We start from the raw sequence: 23,397 nt of genomic DNA, 5'->3' as shown, positions 1-23,397 counted from the left end.
ACAGGCAAAGCTGAATTAGAGCAGCAGCTGGAGGCTTAAGCTGAAAGAGTATATGAGTTAAGAGCATGCAACAAAGAAACGATAATGCACATCACAGGTGCCATGGCTATCTTACAAATTATGGCTGGACACAAATTCCACACGTTCAGTGAATTGGCTGCTGAGTACTAGAGGCAGGTCCTAAAAGGATCTGACAAACCTAATGCTGTAATTAATGTTTTTGAGAGGTATCACAACAGTAACTCTGAAAACTGATGAAAAAGACAGCACCGGACAGGATCTGAAGTTGGATGCAAGAAATACCAGGGGATTGGTGGACTTCATGGAAAGAGTTTCTAAACATGGCACCCAACAAGCAGTCACTTGTAAAATTCCTCTGTGAATATATAGTTCAAAATGCACCTGAGCACGTAGGAGTACACACAGCACAAACACCCCTCTTGTTGGAGGCTTTTCCAAGGAAATTAGCAAAGTCCATCCCCAGTAGAGGTGCTGAAGAAGCCCCAGACTTATACAGTACTCAGGAGGAAGTGGACACAAGGATGATTCTGGGTCTCTTGGTGTCAAAGGAACCAGAGTAGTTAGGCCACCAGACACTAATGTTTTGGCCTTTGCTGTTCACCTCTTTCCAAAAAGAGAACACAGAGATAACCTGTTGGATTGAAACAGGCACCAAGACCAGCACAACTGACAAGCATTGCTTCATACCTATGCATGCAATTTGTGACACACTCACTCCTGACTTCTGCAACATACTTTCTGTTGTACACACATTAACAGCATGTGACACTGTCATCCCTATTTGGTATTGGGGGGAAATCTGTGTTAAATGTTGTTAAAACTAAAGGAACTTACTGCTTAGGAGATCTTGCCAAACTGGGAGAGAGTGATGGACAAATTCCAATTTCTGCATCAAGGAAACTGGCGCCAGCTCTGTATTATCAGAGCAAGAAAAAAAAAAGGAGACCCACAGAAACCTGAATTGCTTTACACCTCAATCTCACCATCAAAAAGAACAAGTCACTAGCCCAACTCCCACCATGTGAGGCTGATTTTTAAGATCATATGAAAGGAGCATCTTTTGGTAAACAAAGCTTTGGATGTCTTTGCACACAGGTAAACCAGATATTGGATCACCATTGCAACATGGATGGAAAAATGTGGATGACTTATTACTTCCTGTATACTTCAAGGGCCCAATGGTATCTGAGCTTCTACAACACCTTATTCATGCCTGTACCAGTAGGGGACACTGCACAATCAATTGGGTCTGTAGTTAGAACTATATTCCCTGCACAGAACCGTGTACATTCAAGGCAATGAAAACTGTGGTAATCCAGGCACTTTCAACACAGACCGGTACTCACTTCCAGTTTGTGTCTTATGTTCCTAAAGCTCATGCTTCAGGAATTCAGCTGGCCACCAGCAAGGGTGAGGAAGGGATTTTCCCCCACGATGTACTCTGGGAGTTTATTTTTTTAAATCTCCTTCCTCTGAAGCATCAGGGATGGCCATGGCTGGAGATAGGACATTGGTGGGGTGGACCCGGGCTCTGGGGTGGCATCACGCATTCTCTCACAGGTGCTTGGTTAGCTAGTTCTTGCTCACACTCAGAGTCTAACTGACTGCTGTATGTGGGCTCAGGAAGGAACTGTCCCCCATGTCAGATTGCCAGTGACCTTGGGCGGTTTTCGCCTTCCTCTGCAGCATGTGCGTGTAGATCACTAGCCAGGATTAAGTCTATATCTCATTTAATTATTTCCCTGCCATTGCAGGGGCCACAAGCACTGATGTGTCTTCGTCCCGTCTCTTCTGTGCCTGTGGTCCATAATAGTTTAGTCTCCTGAGGGTTGTAATACTTTGGTCTTATTTCAGTGGTTGGGTTTAGTGTGTTGGTGGCCTGTGATACACAGGAGGTCAGATCAGATGATCTAGTGGTGGCCTCTGGCCTCAAGCTCTATGACTTTAAACTGACCAATTCAGTAGTGTCTGCCACTTAACTACTGGGTTTAACTAAAGTGCAGTTCTTCATTCTGCCAACTGCTGCTTCCTCTTCAAGGCACCAGGGGAGAGAGCAGGCCACCATATTGCTAGGTTTACAGGGAGTCCAAGTCCCAAAAACCCGGATGCAACATCTTCATCGAGGCCAGGACATAAAGAGTCACTGGTCTCAGGTCAGTGTCCATTAACTTCTGTTAGTCTCCCTCAACTTCCCATACTAATTCTTCTCCAGTTCTCCCTCCAGTCTTCACCAACAGATTCCTGGTCTGTGAAATTTCTTGACCTGTGCTCCCTAAGAACTTTCTGCCTTACTGGCAGTTAACCTAGTGCTTTGACACGTTTCCCCACATTTCATCTTCTCTGCATTCCATTCCCCCACTCTTTTGCTCCCCGGAACTACTACGCTCAACTCTCCCACTTTTCTCTAACAAGTTGACGTAATCTACTTGACCGTCCCTCAACCTCAACAGTAATTCCCATTTCTTAGTCTCCCAGGCTTCCCTCTCAATTACATCAGATCAGAGTGGGCAACTTCAGCTTTTATTCTGACTTCAAAACTTCTCATTTCTTCTCCTGCTACATCCTCCAATCTCCAAAAGCTGTGATTCAATAGAAAATTAATTCTCTCACAACATAGATGTTTTTCTCAGACATGCACAAAAACTCATGGCCTAGGAAATCAGATGCACCTCAGTAATTTTATCACCAGGTTAAAGAGAAAGTTATAGTTTTCCATCAAGGAAAGAGTTCTTTAAATAAGAATTTCAAACCTTAAGACACTGTTTGACCAGGTCTTCTTCCTAGTTGTAAATTACAATTGCAGGTTATCCATACATTTAAAAAGTGAGCAAGAGACGTATCAATATATCCTCATTAGTATCACAGTAGAATCCAAAATATCTTTAGTATGGACACATTAGAAGACAGTCCCTTTTCACTCAAAATTATAAAGGAGCCAAGGAATTGTTGGCAGGCCATAAATAACACTTCACTTGAAGTAGCATATTTTTTAAGGTGCAGCCAAATACATTTTATGGATAACACACAAAAATGGCTGAACTCCTTATTTATCCTGCTAACTGTATCATTAAAAAAAAATGGGAGAAGGAGCTAAACATCTCCATTTCCTCTGACATGTGGGATAATATCTGATACAATATATGCAGAACATCCACTTCTCTGTTTTTGTATTTCTTTCAGAAGATAATTCTAAATAGATTATTGGACTCCTGAGCCGCTGCATAAAGTTGGACTTCCCCTCACAGTAAATGTTGGAAATGTGACTGCTCCAATGCAAACCTGTCTCATATAGTCCTTGAATGTCAAAGTCTATCCACATTTTGGAAGGAAGCATGTGGTGCTCCGAGGTGATCAGAGTAGGGGTTTCCCTATGACAAGTCTCTATGTTTTGGGCATTCTAGAAGATCTACCCTGTTCAAGTAATGCCAGGAAATGGATTGCTGCAGCACTTACAGTGGCCCAGAGAGTCATTTTACAAAATTAGAAATCTGCTACAACCCTCACAGTCAACACTGCCTTCATGGAAAAACTGACAATCTACAGAGGCACAAGATCCAACTATTAAGACACTTGGGAGTTTAATGAGAGCATTCCAGTCTACCTGGAATCAGTTTGTTTTTCTGATTTTTTTTTTTTGGGCGGGGGGGGGAGGGAGGTTACAGGGGAGTTGTTAGGGAATTAGTTCTTAACACTCAGGAGTATTTATCTATGAATATTTCATATTGAGTTATTGTTAAATCCATATTCCTGTTATATTTGCTTTGTCACTGTATTTGAATGTCTGTATGGATATGCTAAAGTTCTGAAAAATAAGATTGATTAAAAAAAAAAAAGAGAGAGAGAGAGAAGACAGTCCCTATTGCAAAGAGCTTAAACTCTAAAGACAACAGACACATGTGAAGGATGAAGCAAAAGGAACAGAATATACAAGCAAGGTTGTTTAATTATCCTGATACAGCAGATTTCAAATTGGCTCCTCTGCCTAATCTTTATTATTTGGCTAACTCCTTGGCTCTTGAGGGAGTATATGGCTCTTGGGAGAGTTGTGTGAGGGTATTAGCCTTGTGGACCAGCTCAGGACAAATGTTCCATATATGAAAAAGACTTCAAAGGGGCATCAAGGCTGTAATTGCTGGTGGAGTGACATAAGAGACTTGTTAAACAGAAAGGGGTAGAGAGAGTTATGTAAGTTATGACAATGAAGACAAAAAAGCTTGAATTTGATGTAGCTAGAGGACTGATGTAGCTGAAGAACTGAGGTCACAACAATTGGTAAGGAAGACAACTTTAGTTGCTGCATTTTGTATGGACTCGAAGGGGAGATGTGGGAATACCAGGGAAAACACAAAGCAGGAGACAATGGCCTGACTGTAAGTTTTAGCAATATGGAAAGAGAAGACTGGTTCTTCGACAACATTGTAGAACCTGCCTGGTTGCGTAGAGTCAGAGATGAACCCCTGGTAATAGGCTATAGTAACTGGAAGAAAGGCAACGGGTTAAACAAGGAGAATAACGAATGTTGGTGGCAAGATTTCCAATTGATATCCAGGAGGTTGCTAACAGCAACCAGAATGTAATTAAATTTAACATCCCTGTAGGGAGGAATATAACTAAAGAAACCCACCACAGTAGCACAAAAATGGAAATTAAAAGGAACAGTCACAACCGTGGAATGCCTGCAAGCTGCACGGAGACTATTTTAAAAGACCACAATAGAATGTATACCCCAAATTAAACAGTAAAAAGACCAAAAAAACGTCACCATAGCTGAACAGTAGAGTAAAAGAGGTGATTAGAGGCAAAAGGGCATCCTTTAAAAACTGGAAGTCAAATCCTACAGAGGAAAATATAAAGGAGCATAAACTCTGGCAAATCAATTATTATAAGGCAAGCCAAACAAGAATTAGGAGCAGCTAGCAATATTGACAAAAAATAACAGTAATTTTTTTTTAAAGTATATCAGAAGCAGGAAGCTTGCCAAACAATGAGTGGGGGTCCACTGGATGACTGAGGTGCTAAAGGAACACTCAAGGAAGTCAAGGCTGTTGTAGAGAAGCTAAGACAATTCTTTGCATCTGTCCTCACTGCAGAGAGAATCTGAAGGAGATTCCCACACCTGAGACATTCCTTTTCGGTGAGAGATCTGAGGAAATGTCCTAGATTGAGGTGTCAGTAGAGATGGTTTTGGAAAAAATAAATAAGTTATACAGCAATAAGTCACCAAGACCAGATGGTATTCATCCAAGAGTTCTGAAGGAACTCAAATATGAAACTGCAGAACTACTAATTGTAATACGTAATCTATCACTTAAACCAGACGACTAGAGTCACTGTGGATAGTTCACTGAAAACATCTGCTCAATGTGCAGCAGCAGTCAAAAATAAAGCTAACAATGTTAGGAACCATTAGGAAAGGAATAGATAATAGGACAGAAAATATAATAATGCCATTATATAAATCCATGGTACACTCACACCTTGAATACTGTATGCAGGTCTGATAGATTAGCATTGGAAACGGTACAGAAAAAGGAAGAAAAATGATTAGGGGTTTGGAACAGCTTCCATACAAGGAGAAATTAAAAAAAAAAGACGGGGACTGCTCAACTTAGAAAAGAGATGACTAAGGAGAGATGAGATATGGTCTATAAAATCATAACTGATGTGGAGAAAGTGAATAAGCAAGTTTTTACCTTCACAACAACCCAAGAATCTGGTGTCACCCAATAAAATTAATAGGCAGCAGGAAGTACTTCTTTATGCTATGCACAGTCAACCTGTGGAACTCATTGCCAGGGGATGTTCTGAATGTCAAAAGCATAACTGAGTTCAAAAAAATAATTAGGTAAATTTATGGAGCATATGTCCACCAGTGGTTATTAGCTAAGATGGTACAGGATGCAACACCATTCTCTGGTTGTCCCTCAACCACTGACTGCCAGAAGCTGGAAATGGATCATTTGATAATTGCCCTTTTCTGTTCATTTCACTGTTAGAAAAAAGGATACTGGGCTACATGAACCATTGGTCTGACCCAGTATGGCCATTCTTACATTGGAACAACAGAATGAAATGTAAGATTGCTTAAAGAGGGAGTAGTCAGAGATGAAAGGTTAATTTGTTAGCAGTGAGCACATTGTTGATTGAAGATGGAGACAGACAAGATGATTTAGAAAGGAGGATGAACAGGAGAAAGCTCTGATGAACCCCCACAGAGTGGGAAAGGGAAGAATCTCCCTACCACCACCCAAAAAGATGTTTAACAGCAGATTTGGTTTGCTAGTAGTGGTGCTATCATGATAGATAAGGGAGGACAAGATGACAAGGAGAGTTTGATCAACCATGTCAAAGTCAATGAAGAGGGCCAAGAGGACAAGAATGTCAGAGGTTCTGATACACCGCTCCTAGCAAAAGAGGCAATCAGAAGCGTTGATAAATACATTACAATGAAGCTGAGAGGAGAGAAGCCAGAAATGAGGGTATTCAGCATGGAGTTGAAGGAACTGAACTTCAGGTAACAGTTGTGGCACACACAATGAGTTTTGAAGTGAAGGGAAGACAGGAGACAGAGCAGTGGAAGCCTATTGTACTGCATTCCAGACAATGGTCTCGCTCAGGAAAGGTGTCTGACACCTTGAACAAGGACTACCACTGAGTTGTTTATAATAATAAATCCTACCTCTTACAGGACATGTAATTTGAATCTCTCCTGTTAGATTAAAAAGAGAACCTGCCAAGAAGAAAAGAGAAAAATCTAAAGGATCCAGAAGTGAGCTGAAGTTAATGAGCAATAGATTCAAACCGGTTCACTGTTTAATTTTCATGTCAAAAGTCACTAATTTAATTTTCTAAGTTAAGTTACAATTTAAGAATATTGAGAAAGGAGTGCTGGACTGGTGTGCGTCTGTGTCCGCTCCAGTAAATGAAATAGATGATTGGATTCCCCATGTCCACAAAGAGTGGGCACTGTTTATCTAAAGACATTTTAGGCTCAATGTACTGTATTAGTTGCATTAGAAATGGCTTTAATTGCATCCTTGACTTCACTCTTGATATAGGTTTACTGAAAAAACAACAACAAAGTATACAAATATTCATGAGCAACTTTTAGGCAAAGTGTTCTGAAGATACAAAAATAAACTTAAAAACAAACAAATATTCCTCACTGAATATTAAGACAGATGAATGGCACAGATTTACCAATGCTAATGAGAAGGCCAAGGGTGATAAACCCTCTTTTCCTTTAATTTGTGTGTTTTCCATTGAATAATGTTCTCAAATTTTATTTGTTACAAACCAGGTAAAGCCCTTGTCATAAATATAAAGGGAAGGGTAAACACCTTTAAAATCCCTCCTGGCCAGAGGAAAAACCCTTTCACCTGTAAAGGCTTAAGAAGCTAGGATAATCTCACTGGCACCTGACCAAAATGACCAATGAGGAGACAAGATACTTTCAAAAGCTGGGAGGAGGGAGAAAAACAAAGGATCTGTGTCTGTCTGGGTGATGCTTTTGCCAGGGACAGAACAGGAATGGAGTCTTAGAATTTAGTAAGTAATCTAGCTAGATATGCGTTAGATTATGTTTTCTTTAAATGGCTGAGAAAATAAGCTGTGCTGAATAGAATGGATATCCCTGTCTGTGTGTCTGTTTGTAACTTAAGGTTTTGCCGAGAGGGAATCTCTATGTTTTGAATCTAATTACCCTGTAAGGTATTTACCATCCTGATTTTACAGAGGTGATTCTTTTTTTTACCGTTTTTTCTATTAAAATTCTTCTTTTCAAGAACTGAATGTTTTTTTCATGGTTCTTAAGATCCAAGGGTTTGGGTCTGTGGACACCTATGCAAATTGGTGAGGATTTTTACCAAACCTTCCCCAGGAAGTGGGGTGCAAGGGTTGGGAGGATTTTGGGGGGAAAGACGTTTCCAAACAACACTTTCCTAATAAAATAAACCCGTATAAACATTTGGTGGTGGCAGTGGAAGTCCAAGGGCAAAGGGTAAAATAGTTTGTACCTTGGGGAAGTTTTAACCTAAGCTGGTAAAAGTAAGCTTAGGAGGTTTTCATGCAGGTCCCCACATCTGTACCCTAGAGTTCAGAGTGGGGAAGGAACCTTGACAGCCCTGAATATAAAAATCTAGAAAGTTTCATCAGGTTCTCAAACACTGATTTGCAACAGTCTGAGCTACTCCCTATCTATGTAACAGAATAAAATAAAGTATTTGAAGAGTAGTTCTCCAAGTAAATGAAAAGGTACATGGGGAAGGGTCTCAACATTGAGATACATAAATCATAATGAACCAAAAAAATACACTAAAAGAAATGGAAGTATTCTGTAAGTGAATACGCTTGGGACATTAAACACTAACAAGGATTTCCATATGCCTATTCAGACTGGGGAATTATTTAGTTTATAGTTGGCTCACAGTCAGAATTATTTCAGTTTAGTCAGAATCCACATAAATCAAATGCAAATTTCTAGCAGTGTGACAGTAATGTGATTATACTGGTTGAAACAGAAAGATAGCTATCCCAGTTGTAACTTGGTAGCATCCATCTCAGGATATATATTGTAGCAGAGCTCCGAATTTGTCCCCGTGGGTCTCGTGCTTCCAGGCAGTTTATGCTAGCTTTCAAAGGCTCACTGAAACCCTCCACGTAGCCCTTCTCTCTCTAGGGCCAGTGATACAGTCTACTGAGCCCTTTTCATCATAAGCCAGCAGTGGAGGTTGGTGAGAGAATTCCCACAGTCTCTGTTGCTCCTATGGCCTCATGCCAAAACAGTTTAGCCTCCTGTCCTGACAGGGACTTGTTTTCCCCTCCCAGGAGGTGTTTCTGTAGTGGTGGGTTGGGGGGAAGCCAGGCCCGCCCTCTACTCCAGCCCAGGGACCCTAATGGTAACAGCTGTTGGCAGCCAACCTTTTACTGCCAGAGTTGCTACATTTCCCTGGGCCACTTCCCCACAACTCTCCTGCTTCTCCCTTCTTCACCCTTACCTTAGGGCTCCCTTACTAATGACTTGAGGGTGTCTTCATTAACCAGCCTTTCAGCGGCACTTCCGCTCCTCTGGCTCCCCCCTGCCTGACTGGACTGAGCCCTTTTATATTATCAGAGGGGCCTTAATTAGAGTCAGGTGGTCACATTAGCTTAATGGCCTCACCTTACTCTTTGCAGGTTAATTGGAGTCAGGTGTTCTCATTAGCCTGGAGCAGCCCCTGCTCTGGTCAGTCAGGGAACAGAAAACTGTTAATCCAGTGGCCAGTATATCTGCCTTCTGCTACTCTCTGTACCCAACTGGCCTGGGTCTATCACAGTATCTTTCACACATTGGAAAGTAGTACACTTTATTTTTGTGAATTTCCACTCCATCATTCTACTTCCATTTAGTGCTTCTGAGGGTTCAGTCATATCACAATTATCTAAAAATGTTGCATACTAAATAAACAAACAATTAGTGTATGAATATTCAAGCCTCATGAATAAAGAGAAAAAAAGTTGAAGCATGATATTTGATAAGGAACCACCATCTAAACAAAACATTTTAATCTTCAACCAAAAGATGAATTTTAGAAACTTTGCATCTAAAATAATAGGATCTCGAGGGAGAAAGTATCTAAGCCACCTCAGAACTATAGGAGACATTTCATCTTTGCTGAAACACCTAAAGGATTGTGAAGCAAGGCTCAGAACTGAAAACAAGAAGGAAAATGGGCTCAGGATATAAAGCCACAGGAAGGGGAAATCATGCTGTATGTCAAAGAATTAGAAGATGCTAAAAAGTATGTTTAGCAGAACCAACTGAAAGACCATAAAGATGAGGTAAAGAGCACAGAGGTTTGAAGGAGAGCTTATGGAAGAACAAGCAATTCCATAAAGGGCAAGCTTCTTGTATATTTGGAAAAATAGCTCTAAAGTTAAACAAAAAACAAACAAACAAACAAAAAAACTTCTCCCCCAAAAAAACGTAGGAGGCAAAGCATGGACTGATACATGCTTGCTGTTCCACAGGGAAAAGAGCCCTAAGAATGGTTAAGAGAAAAAACAACAGCTGTGTAGAGACTGAAGATGGACTACACTTACAGAACGGAGCCCAACAGGAAGGCGTATCAATGGCTGCCAACAATGAAGACGGATTGATGAATTGGTAGCCTGTGCAGGACCTACATGGTTATGTTTGACCTAGGAGAGAGATGCAGAGCGACACAATGGTGAAGCCTTCGTTCTGCACAGGCTAAACTGAGGCTGTAATGACAATGATGGTAAGAACAGTGAGGACAATGACGACTTCATAAATATTTTTTAAAAAAAACCTTAACCCACTTAAACTTGAATTAACATATCTAGGGTGTAGGCTCCTGCAAAGTCTCCCACTTTCTGTATTGCGTATTGCTTTAATAAGCATCAGCATGGAAGATTCTTGCCTAGGAATGGGCTAGATTTGAACAATATGACAACAAAGAATGGAAATTAACAAAAGATATGGTCCAAAACTGAAGAAGTTCCCCACTAGACAGATATGAACTCGGTAGAACAGTTGATTTATTCACACCCAATAAACTTCATAAAATGAAGACAAGTTTAACAAATGTATCCGAGATCGATTGTTGGAAGAAAGGAGGAAGGTGATTGAAATCATATCTACTTCTTCTGGGAGAGATTAGAAGACACAAAAGGATCTATCCTGTCCTCATATATGCAGCCCAAAAGTCAGGTTTTCGAATAATTTAGAAGAAAACCATATGGTACAGTTCTGATTAAAGTGGACCAAGTCATTGCAGCACTATCCAGAGTTTCCATACTTGTATGTTCCTAATGTAGAAGGATAGCAATTGGAAAGGCTTACTGGGGTAAAGTATGCAACTTGACACATGTTCCACTTATTCTTCTAAAGTAGGTCAGTGGCAGTACTGCCATTAACACAAGTTGAAATCTCTGTTCTATTCTTTTTCAAATATTTGGACACACTAGGAATATGTTAAATGATTCAAATAGTTGCTACTAGAAGAAATACCACACAAGCAATAACCAAGTAACTCAAGCACAAGTGTGTCTCATTTTACAGAATATGTATGTATGCAGAATAAAAGATGCAATTCCACAAAATATATAGTCAATAAGCATATATTCAACACAGTACACTAAGTGTTAAACAGTTCTAATGAATTACAAAGGCCCAATGTATAATGTGATTACGTAGTTCTGCAAATAGCTGCAAAATATAAATTTACCTTTTTGTCAAATTGATACTTGTATCCCGTGTCACAAATCCATACCAGTGTTGCCTTCTGCTTTTACAACTTTCCACCTGCCACTTTGCCTTTTTTGTCTATATTCATTCTGTGACTTCCCCACAAAAGGAGGGTCTAGTAAATTTCTGTGCCATACACACTGCCTTACACACTTAGAACAGAGCAAGAGGTAATCAAATAGATTCTTCCTGAATAAGAACTAAGGACAAGAACAACTGCAAACCTCACTCACTCAGAGATGACTATACCTGGGATAACATGGGATTTTTAGCATCTGGGCCATGGTGAAGAGTCATGCAGAGGTTTGTAATATGCTCCTTGCCTTTAGAGCCTCATCCAAAAATTATAACTAATGTGTTTTGGATCAGGTCCTAGATGTTAGCAGCTCTACAGGAAAGAAGAATGTACAGCCAGCTAAAGGAAGAGGGAATTGATACAATCCAACAGCAGAATCAGACAATATTTGCAGGGTGAGAAAAGTTTGCAGGAGCTGATGGCTGCTATGCTTCAGTTGCACTACTTTGATTTCTCATCTCTTTATACTAAACAGGTATTGAGACGAAAGACTGCTGTTCAGTTAGGAAAATACTTCAAATGTTTATAACATATCAGAAGGATCGCAAAGCTTCAGAACACACGGCAAAATACTCAAAATTCCTAATCAAATCCTGAAGAACTACTCCTGCAGTTTCTTGCAGAGTCCTCCAAAGTCAATGGACCTACATGTGGAGGCACGGGTCTGCTGATCAGAACAAGTTGTAGGAGCAAGATCTCAATATCTAGTGGTTTGGCATGTCAGACCTCAGTGCCCTCCCTCCACAATGGAATGCCAACGCAGACTATATGAGGTTTTTCAATTCTGCAAATCTCTTGCCTATTTTGGTAACAGAGTTTTGTTTTTTCTTTCTTGAATCTGCAAGTATAGTAATTGTTTACCTAGCAACACAACAACAACAAAAAGCTTTAAAAATTATAGGGTATGAATTTAGTTTTGGCTGGGTAAACACAGTTGACAGGAAATTGCCTCACAATATGTATATTTTTGCTCTGAAAAAATACAGTATTGTATTTTGATAGCATAAAACCTGTCAAGACAACATTGGTAATGCCAACCCATAAGGGATGCTGAATTCTGATATTTAAGGGAGTGGAGACTGACCCAATATTTTGGTATTTACATACAAGTCTTACTAAATCTGCTAGCAGAAATCAAAAGTTTATATAAAACCATTCCTAGCCAAGTGTTCCATTTAGAGAAGTTAAATGACTCAATTATGACTTATCTGTTTTCCTTTATTTGCTATTATTTTAATGCACCTTGTATTAAATCCTATAGTTTAAGTAAGGCATGACTTAAGACAAAGGGAGTTTTGATTAAGGAGCAGAAATTTTTCCCTTCATAATTTACCGTTCTCAATGACTAACACCCATTTCTGAGTTTCCCAGTTGTTGCTTTTTTTTGTTTTAAGATCATGAATAAATTCAGTAAGTGTTTCTGAATAGGTTTTAAGGCCAGAATGCAACATGGGAAACTATAAAGGCAAGGGAACTTGTTATGGTTAAGCAGGAAGAATGGGGTAATGGCTCCTTTAAGGGTTCCCCGTCCTTTGGGATGGGAGGGGAGGACGTCACCTGAGCTGGGGACTTGTCAGAGGGACTCATGTAAGCCATTATCTCCCTGTGCACCAGGTGGAAGTTAATATGCTCTCATGCCCAGATCAGCCATTCTTACCCTCCAGCCATGGGATCATAGAAGGATGGGTTTTTGTGGCTGGCTGTAGGCATCGTACTTGTTGACCTTTCTGGAACTGGAAACTAATTTTTCCCTCACCGCCAGATTGGCCGGAGTGGATTTTTTCACCCTCCCAAAGCAGCTCCAGGATCCAGCTAAGTAAGTTGGGAGCCATAGTTTGTCAGGAAGCTGGGCCTGCAGCAGAGCCAGTCTCCGGGCAACCTAGTGAGTGCAACAGGCATGTAGGAAGCTGCCGGATTGCCTACACCCTGAGATTGATTGGAAGAATCAAGAGAGTAGCTCTTAAGCCCAGCAGCAGTTTAGTGGCTGCTCAAAGCATTCACCCATGGCTGTGGTAGCTCCTGTGCCTGCTTATTCCCAGCCCTGCTCCTGCCTTGCCTCACTCCAACTTACCAGTCCTTGCCCTCAGCGTGGACTCCTACTCTAACCACTAAGTCTGACTGCCCATGTCCCAGTCACTGACACAGTTCAAATAGTTGCAACTTAACAGGTGGTAGGTATCTGGTGCAGGGACTCATTCCATAGGGAATCTGGTTCCTGACAGGGCTAGCCTTAGGAAGACCGGCACTCTGGGCAAACTTGTATTTTGGCACCCTATCTTTGTGTTTGAGAACAGCAGCATTGGGCACAGGGCACAAGGACCAGCTCCTGGCCCCAGAGTTCAGATAGGCTGCACAGGGAGGAGTTTCTGAGTCCAAAAGCTCCCCTGGCCATAAACCCCCTGACAACCTACCAGGAGGAGAGCAAGTGTGCAGCCCCCAACCTTGCCCATGGAAACGAGGGACCCAGGGCTGGCCCCACAGGAGCAAGCCCCCCTGCGTGCGCCTCCCCGCCAGGCTGGCAGCTCCGGGCAACATCGCCCACCCTCAGCTGGCCAGGGGCTCCAGCCCAAGGCTTGCTTGCACTTAGTGCTTAATTTGTGCCGGGGCTTGCCGAGACTTAGCCCCAGCACCTCTAGGCTCTTGGCCAGCAGTTGCCATCACCAGCAGCACAGAAGTAAGAGTGACAATACGATACCATGCCACCCTTACTTCTGTGCTGCTGCTGGCAGTGGTGCTGCCTTCAGAGCTGGATACCCAGCCAGCAGCTGCTGCTCTCTGGCCACCCAGCTTGAGCCTCAACACCTCTTTCATTATAAAGAAAGCACTGCCTGCATTCACACCTGCTCCAGCAGACCAGGCCCACCAGTTTGCGGCACTTGGACAGTCACCCCCTGATCATGGTGCCCTGAGCAATCGCCAGCATCAACCACCACTAAGGCTGGCCCTGCTGACAGACCAGATGTCACAGATTTTAGGGAGCACCCCTTACTGGCCTCCCACTAGGACTACTGTAAGGGGAATCCAAGCCCCTGCACTCTGGATCCCAGGAGTACTTCAAGCTTGAATGGAACCCAGACACTGCCCCCATCTTCGGGTCCCCTAAGTATACTTTCAGGGCTCAAACCTTCTATCTGGCACCCTCTTCCACCGGCTGGAACTCGCTGTGCAGCCGCTGAGACTCTGGGAGAAGCGGAAGATATGAGGATGTGTACTGTGTGAATTATTGCTGGATAATTCCCAAATTAGTTAAATTAATAAAGTTGCAGTCTAATCAAAGCACATCCCTTACGTCTTGCCTTTCTTCCAGCCTCTAAGGGACAATGGACTACTAAGGCCATATAACCACCCTTCCTGCATAACAGTCCATAGAATTCAGTAAGTAATTCTTCCTTAATACCAAACTGTCTGTATCTTTTAGAAAGGTATCTACTTAATCTTGATTTAAAGGACTACAACTGATAGAGAATTACCTTATCCTTTGGTAAGCTCTTTCACCTGTTACTTAATTTACATTTTATTTCCAGTTTCATTTTCTCGTCATTAGATCTGGTTATGCATTTGTCTGCTATATTAAAGAGCCCTCTAATATGAGCTATCTTCTCCTTGTATTCGGACCTCATGATCAGCTTGCTTCTTGAATTTCTTTCGCTTATCAAAGAAAAGTTTAAGGGTTGTTTTTTTTTTTTTTTAATAGTAATTAGACAAGTGTGATGTCTGGACTACTAGGAATTAGGAAATCCACAGAAGGCAGATTGCCAGTATTACTTAACAAGATTACTTTCTGCAGTCACTTAATTCAATGCATCAGTATTTTTAAAAATATTTTTACAAGGTCTGATATTTTTAACTCCACCTACTATTTAAATGATCTGAGCCCTCTATTGTTTAATACAGAGAGTCAATACAGATTATTTTGACTGTTGCTATTCCAAAATATCTCTATATTTAGAGATGATGCATATTTATTAAGGATTCCATTAAGCACAACATTTCCATTTTAATTTGAGACTTGGAAGTCACAAACACAGCTTTAGATGGTATCCTCTACCAAGGTCCATAACAGCAATCAGCAAACATAAGGGAAAAGGGAGACTCCTGGGCTATGCAATTATACAAGATGAAAGGATTTGTAGTTGAAGTACCTTCCTGCAAAATGCCGAGAATTCTAGAGGATTAAAATCCTTCATGAAATTACAAATTAAAATGACAAAAAAAAAAAAAGATGGCGCATTAATAATCTGTGGCAAATAAACTCCAGAATTATCACAGAAGCGGATATCATCTATGCTATACCACGGATGAGAAATTTGGAATAAATGTTTAATTTTAATTTCAGGTTTTTTATATACAGACTTATTCAATAAGTATGAATGTTAATATAGGAACACACTGTAAAATGTTTCAAACATAATACTACCACCTACCTGTAAACAAGATTTATATTAAGTTGCCTCCAAATTCACAAACATAAAAGTGTGTATACACTTACTGCATACGGGCATTGTGTTCATCAGTGTTTGCGCAGTGCCTTTTAAAAAGTATTAGAATGTTGGATCAAAATGAAAATTGTTTCTAGGCAGGTATTCATAATTAAACTACAATTTATCACAGCTGAACAATTTTTTTTTTTGAAGACTTACATTGATGGGTCGGAAGTTATTACATTAAGCAGATTTAATGTTTCAACACATGTAGAGACAGAATACTTCATACTATGCTGAGTGCACACTGTACACAGAGAAGTCCAATTGCGAGAAATAACCTCAAAATGTTATTTTTTCCCCACACACTTCCCAAAGTAGTATGCACTCAGATACTACGGTGACAAAATCCATATAGTAGCGAATGTAAATATATTTTACAACTTTCAACCTTTACTGAACGTCTGTTGGATTGAAAACACCTCCACACACACTTTCCAATGAAAGCTGTTAGAGAACATCGAAGACGACATCATCTGAACTTAATCTTCATATAGGTAATACACTTATCAAGTAACAAAATTTCAAAACTGAAGCTTAAAAACAGCTTTTACCTCAGTTATCCTGCAATGTATTACATTTTATTTAACAGTAAAATAGTACTATCTGAAGATAAAGACAGTACATTGTTTTTTAGTCATCCAAGTGACTAATTAGGAAAGCTTAATTACAACATTTTAATTGATTGTGTAGCTTTTAGTTCATCAACTATTTTTAGAAGTCACCATAAAAAAAATTTTTGTTCTGTCAACACTGGGAATATTGAAGTCAGCACAATATTGTTGGGAAGAGGGTTTGTTAGCTGACCTGTGCTCTATCTGCTTACTGAACAGCTGCTTGTAATGGCAGAAGGAAATATTTCAGGTTGGTACTTAAGAACAGCAGATTGAAAATTCAACATCTCTACAATCCAGAAGGCACCCCTCCAAAAAGTGAAGTTTTTGGCCTAAATTACTTACAGGCTCTGTAACCGGTAGATGGATTTTTTTTTTTTACAGTGTATTTCCCTGCAATTTATAATCCAGTCCATAATGGAGGTAAGCATATTTTGAAAATCTCTTGAGAGTACTATTTAGTGAGACAAATGGCCTCAGACATAGGGCCTTGAAAATAAATAGTGCCCAGATTAAAGTCCTAAAGAGTCTTCCAAATTTAATTCACCTCAGTTGTAAATTTCTTGAAAAGTTATTTCAGTCAAATCAATCTAGAATCCTCCTGAAGTGGCTGAGGTTCTATGGCAGGGGTGGGCAAACTTTTTGGCCTGAGGTCCACATCTGGGAATAGAAATTGTATGGCGGGCCATGAATGCTCACAAAATTGGGATTGGGGTGCGGAAGGGGGTGAGGGCTCTGGTTGGGGGTGTGGAATTCCTTCACATACTGCAACTGGAGTATCAGAGCTAGACCGCACATCTCTCTCTCAAATACTCCACTGTGATGCAAGTGACAGTGGAACACAGTGAATCATAGTTTGAGTGAAAGTGATTGTAAATATATTTCTTGTTGTCTGGATAGTTGGGAGAGAGAACATGTAAACCCAACCTTTCAGTAAGAATGTAAGATAGAAAGTGAAAAAAGAAAGAATACTTTGGTCAAGCTACAGAATGTTTAAAATTTCATTTCATTTCCTTTACAGGGTATGTTTTGGAGTATTAAAAGTTGTAAAAAACACTATTATGACCCATATTTATAATGGCTGCAATAGTGTCACTGGAACCTTGGAGAAGCTGCAAAAAACATTCCTTAAGGAAGTCACATCGGTTCCTGGAAAAAAAAATCATGCAAAAACATGGGCTATATGTCAAAATACACAAAATACCATTATACGCTCCATGGAAAAAGATAATGGCAAGTTCCTTCATGTTATTTCTTAACCAATAAATCATAATAACCCAGGAAACCAAAGACCTTTGAAAGCCTACATTTTACAATGGTTGAAAACGGAATGTCTTCACTCTTTAGTTTACCATCGCCAAGGCTAACCACAGCAATCACAATCAAAGCCTGAGCATGTTACATTCCAAGCAAGTTCTGCTGGCACGCTAAACAACTTCTTATAGCCTAGAATTTGTAGTCACGGTTCAACATAAGGAAGACATCCAGCTAAACTATGATTCCAACTTACTGGTTTTCAAGAAACTTCAGAGTTACTACAACTCCAATCTCTCTAAAAAATACCAATCCTAGTGACAATGCTTAACTGTAACATAGCTTTAGGTTCATGTATTCATATACATTAATGAATCCATAAGTAAACTGTGAATTTGAGACCAATTCTCTCAATTTATGAGTAACTAAAAGCAGCAGTTCATTTTGATTTTCCAAAATTAAATTTCTCATTGCCAGAATTGTTTGTCAAGTTTCAATGGAAATAATAAGTTGTGTGTTGCCACTAGAAGGGGTGACAGTTATACTGCTACACAGCAATCATGGTACAACAATTTAAGGATTACTCAGTTCCAGGGTCTCATCTTTCTTAGCCAAACATGCACAGCTGTAGTTGAAGCTGTCACCTGGTAGCCAGAAGTAGGAAACATACAAGAAATCCAGAAGTAGTACAATGTCAAAAAGTAGGACATTATTTCTGTACTTCCATAACAGGCGGTATACTAGGGTATATTTTCCCCACTGTCATCTTCTCTTTTCCTCCTCCTCCTCGCCTTCGTTCCACTGATGTGGGGCTGTCTCTGAGTCCTTCTCAATTCCAGTCTTTCTAGAAGCAGTTTGTCAGAAACTATGCAGCTAATCAAATCTTTTTGTATAACATCCATCTATCTAGTTTGGGTCCTCCAGCCCTTTTCCTACCTTCTACTTCTAAGATTAACACCCTGTTTCCTATATATTCTTCTGATCTTCTTTTCACATGCCCAAACCACGTAATTCTGGATTCCCTCAGCTTTTCTATAATTGGTATCATCTTCACACTTCCCGTAATTAATTTGTTCGTAACATGGTCTATCCTTGTAACTCCAAGCATCCATCTTAACCTTTTCATTTCCACTGTATTGAAGATTTTCTCCTGCCTCTTCATCAGTGCCCAGCATGTGGAGCTATACAAAAGTACAAACCTAATTACCATCATGCAGATCTTATTTTTCAATTTGATAGGCATTCAATTAAAGAGGACTTTGCTCACTTCTCTCCATTTAGTACATGCCTCTCTGCTTATTAGTTTGTTGTTGAGTTCAGCTGTACTATCAAAACTAGGTACTTGAGCTTTGTAACTTTGATAGTGACTGCCCCTCCAGACTTACAGTTTTGTTGTCTTCCTGCAAGGTATCACTGAGTCTACAAACCATATACTCTGTTCTATTTCTGCTGATTTTCAGACCATCTCTCTCAAGTACACACCTCCATATCTCTAAATCTTCTTCCACTTCCTCTTCTCCCCTATGAGTACATCAATCTGCAAAAAGCATACACTAGGGTGCCACTCTCTGGATGTTTTCTGTAAACACAGCAAGCATCAGTGTGAACACAAAGGGGCTTAGTGCAGAGCCCTGATGTACTTTATTACTAGAACCTGTTCGCTTTCTACATACAGCCTTCAGTAATCTCTCTCGTTCTCATACACTACCCAATGACCCCTCTCATAATGTGGTCATAAGATTTTTCAAAGATGAACAGATATTATGTGCAGGACTTTCCTCTTTTCTCTATATTTTTCCACAAGCAATCTTAGCGCAAAGATCACAATAATTTTCTACTTGCCTGGCAAGAAAATCCTAACTGATTGTCAATGACCTTTACTTCTCTTCATAGTCTCTTATCCATAACTGTCTCCCAATTTTTCCTCGTGTAGCTCACCAGTTGAATGTCACATTAGTTACCCGCGTCTTGCTATGTCTGCTTTCCTCTTAATAATTGGTATGGTGCTCTTCTCCAGGCATCATCTCAGTCTTCATGACAAAATTAAACTGTTGTATGGAAGGTGTGAACATACTGATACTTCTGTTGGTATGCCACTCGGGCATACATTTTTTTTATTTTTCATGTTGCTCAGTGCTTCTGCAACTACTTCCTGGATTGATGCCACCAGACCCTGGTTTGATTTTAATCGTATGGCATGGTTCTCTTGGATTCTCTTTATTCATAAGCCTTTCAAAGTAATTTCACCACTGTTCCTTAATCTGGTTTTCATTTATTATGGTATTTCTACATTTATCTTTAATTACTTTGATCTCACCATTGTCTTTAGTTCTCTTATCACGGGTCTTTGTTAGTCTATATATTTCTCTCTCACCTGCATTCGATTCAAGATGGGCATATAATGATTTTTGGTTGCCACCTCTTTCTTTGCTATCTTTTTGGCTTTTTTTATGTCCTGCTGGAATGTCGCTTGCCTATGTTTTTCACACTTTTTCTTTTCCTTCCCAGCGTCTCAAATTTTCTCATTCCATCACCAGATCTCACTGGGCAAAAACCCTCTTGCTTTTGTTTCACCAAGCAGATCTTTACACATTCTTGAATTTTGCTTGCAATATGATTGGACAATTGAATCGTATTTTCTCTTAACCCTTCTAAAGAGATCTCCCACACTTTCATTTAAAACTTTTTGCAAACACCATTAAAGCTTCCACTACTTGGTTTTCTGTACTCCTTTCTTCTCATGTAGGATATATACCCTAGTCAAAACACAGAATGGTGGTTTGACTTGCAGTGCTTTCCTCTGGGATGAGCTTAACAATTTTTGGTGCTCTTCAGCTTAGTTTATTGAGAAATAATCTAGCTGCACTCTCATACTACCATTCTTAGGCTATGTTTACACTATGAGCTTGGGATACGATTCCCCTGCTCATATTATAGATATTTGTATTAGCACTCAATGATCTAGCATGAATATAAATAGCAGTGTAGCTGCATTAGCATTGACAGTGGCACCAGAGGCACGACTGAGCTGTGCTGACTAAAAACCCACCCAAAATTAGTGCCAAGTGCCTACACAACTCAGTCGTGCTTCCACTGTCACTATTTGTGCTAGCACGGCGACACTGCTATTTATACTAGCATTAGCCTGGTAAGAGCTACCACAAGTACATGTATACAAGCAGGGGAAGCCACACACCCCTAGCTCGTTGTGTAGACATAACCTTGTAGATACATTTGCCCCTCTTTTGATACAATTAACAGGGTAAGCTACAATAGCAATGGCATTTTTATATATTTCAATGATTTTCATCTGGAGTTCTATTTATTATTTTCCTCAGTCTTCCACAGCCACTTGTAACATTTTTTAAAAAAATTATATACTAGGCTCTTAAGCATTCTCAAAAGCTTCCCAAGGCAAAAAAAGAACCAAACAAGACAGGCACAGAAGAGATCTTATTAAATGTATACTTTAGATTTTAGCATTAAAATTGTAACATTTTACAATCCCCCACTCATTTTAATGGCTCCTCTATTTTTCCTCCATATTCATTCTGCCAATGAAAAAAAATAAAATAAAAAAAATGCCATGTTACGAAGTTACTGAGCACTAAAATTAGAAAAGGCCTTTTTGCATGCTTGAACTACAAGGGTATACTGACAGGTTTCAGATTAACAGCCGTGTTAGTCTGTATTCGCAAAAAGAAAAGGAGTACTTGTGGCACCTTAGAGACTAACCAATTTATTTGAGCATAAGCTTTCGTGAGCTCTAGCTCACGAAAGGGTATATTGTTAACCATATGCAGCTGGGCAAAAATGCACAAATCATTTTACAACACCCATTAAACAATAATTGTATCTCAAACTGTAAGTGTATTTGTGGAATATCTAAAACGATACTAGGTTATGTTTTTGGTGAGGTTACAGTAGCGAGGTAACCAAAACTCCTGTTCTACAGTTATTTTAAGAATGCAGTTTTCTACAAAAATTTTCCATATATTACACATATAGGTTTCCTAGAGTTTATAGTATAAGTGCTGCAGGGTTCTACAGCCTGCTTTTACTTAGGTTAGACAAGCTCTGTGGACAGCCACCAGCTTATTATTTAATCATATCCGTTCCAGTAAAGTTATTTCAGGAGTCAGTCTGAATCTTGTTCTCTGCTTTGGAAAGTTGTTTTTTGAATTTGGTAAAGTAAGGTGGTGACAGGAGATTTTAAACAAGGTTGTTTGCTCATGTGTGTCAGACATCTGGCACCGTTTATTCATCCTCCCAAAAAACTGTAATAAAAAAGATACTTTATTAATTAAAGAATTTTAGAAAGAATTTATGGTTTTCCCATAAGTCTAAATGCAGAAGATTGGTTACTCTGCAAAAGTCTGCCATGTAACCCAGGAAACCTTTATTTCCGGATACCTGAAAAACAAAACCTTTGCTGCTACTGCGACAGGCAACCCGCTCTGTATCCACTTCTCAGTAAGCACGTTCCAATATCCTATTTTTAAGTAGTTAGGTACAAAAAATGTTTTTCCACCTGTAATTTTGGATTTTACACTTTACTCATACTTCCTGCTTTGACTTGTATTAAAACAAGTTCACTCCTCTTACAGATGTTTCAAGCTGTCTGACTGAATCTGCAGACATCACTGCATTGCTTACATTTGGGTCACATTTTCAATCTTTTCTTTTCAAAGATGAGGGCCAGGGAGTGTACTTTTCTTAAATAAAAAATGAAAGTGATGTAATCACAGGATTCTGGGAGTCAGAGTCCTAGCCATGGGCATATAGTCCCTATGCCTCAATCTGGCCTCAGACAGAGGCTCCTTCAGACCTGTTGTGAAGTATTCTAAGGTCTTAGATACAGAGACACTAGCAAGGCCATAAGAGATTTAAGGTAAAATTTGCTCTGCGTAGACTGATGCCACACATCTAGGAAACATGTACTGATCTGGAAAATAACTAAAAAGGACCACTAACATCTAAAGTATGGATTCCCCTGCTAATGAATGTGGCTTAGGGAAAAATACTGGTAGACAGACTCGTTCAGATGTTACTCAGTGACCACAGAGGGGAATTTAGGGAGTAGTTAGAAAGCTACTTTATGTTAGACTAATGTTATTTTGTTAATCTAAAAGCCCATGTTTTTCCCCCTTGGTGACAGGGGAATCTATCCCTTTTTAAAGTTTTGTGCTCCAAAATCTAAGGCTTCACTTAAAAAGTAGTTAACTTTCTAGCCATCGGCTGTGAAGATATACTTCCAAACACGAACCAAATGTAAATTGGCACAGTGTTTTCTTTCTGAGACTAATAAAAATGAGCTCCAAGACAGGTGCAAATTACCACCATTTATCAGCAAAGAGAAAACTTTATCTGCCAGAAGCTTCAACTGCCTTCTGGATGCCTAGAACTCGAGCCATTTCTCTACCTTTTCCTAGCTAACAAAATCTTCCATTTTAACCCCTATTTCCCAACCTCCACATAGTCCAGACAAGACAAAAAAAACATGCATGTATTAAAAATCTATACGGGTGCTGCCATTACTCCAAACTATGTTCAGGTTTCCAGGCTTTGTACAACATTTAATGACTTGGAGAATGCACAGTGAAGAAAGAAACTTGAGATTTGCCAGAAACAACACAGACCTGCTTGTTACACATGTAAGTAAGGGGTGTGTTCTAACACTGACTGAGAAGCATATACAAGTCT

General features: G+C 39.9%; 1 protein-coding gene across 1 annotated transcript in view; it reads right to left on the bottom strand.

Moving 5' to 3' along the window:
• UCHL3 (ubiquitin C-terminal hydrolase L3) overlaps positions 1 to 23,397 on the bottom strand; it is a 60,961-nt gene that overhangs the window by 14,109 nt on the left and 23,455 nt on the right. The window lies entirely within an intron of this gene.

Source organism: Caretta caretta, chromosome 1 (assembly GCF_965140235.1).
Source record: "Caretta caretta isolate rCarCar2 chromosome 1, rCarCar1.hap1, whole genome shotgun sequence".
Lineage (NCBI taxonomy): Eukaryota > Metazoa > Chordata > Testudines > Cheloniidae > Caretta > Caretta caretta.
This window is presented reverse-complemented; position numbering and strand designations above follow the sequence as displayed.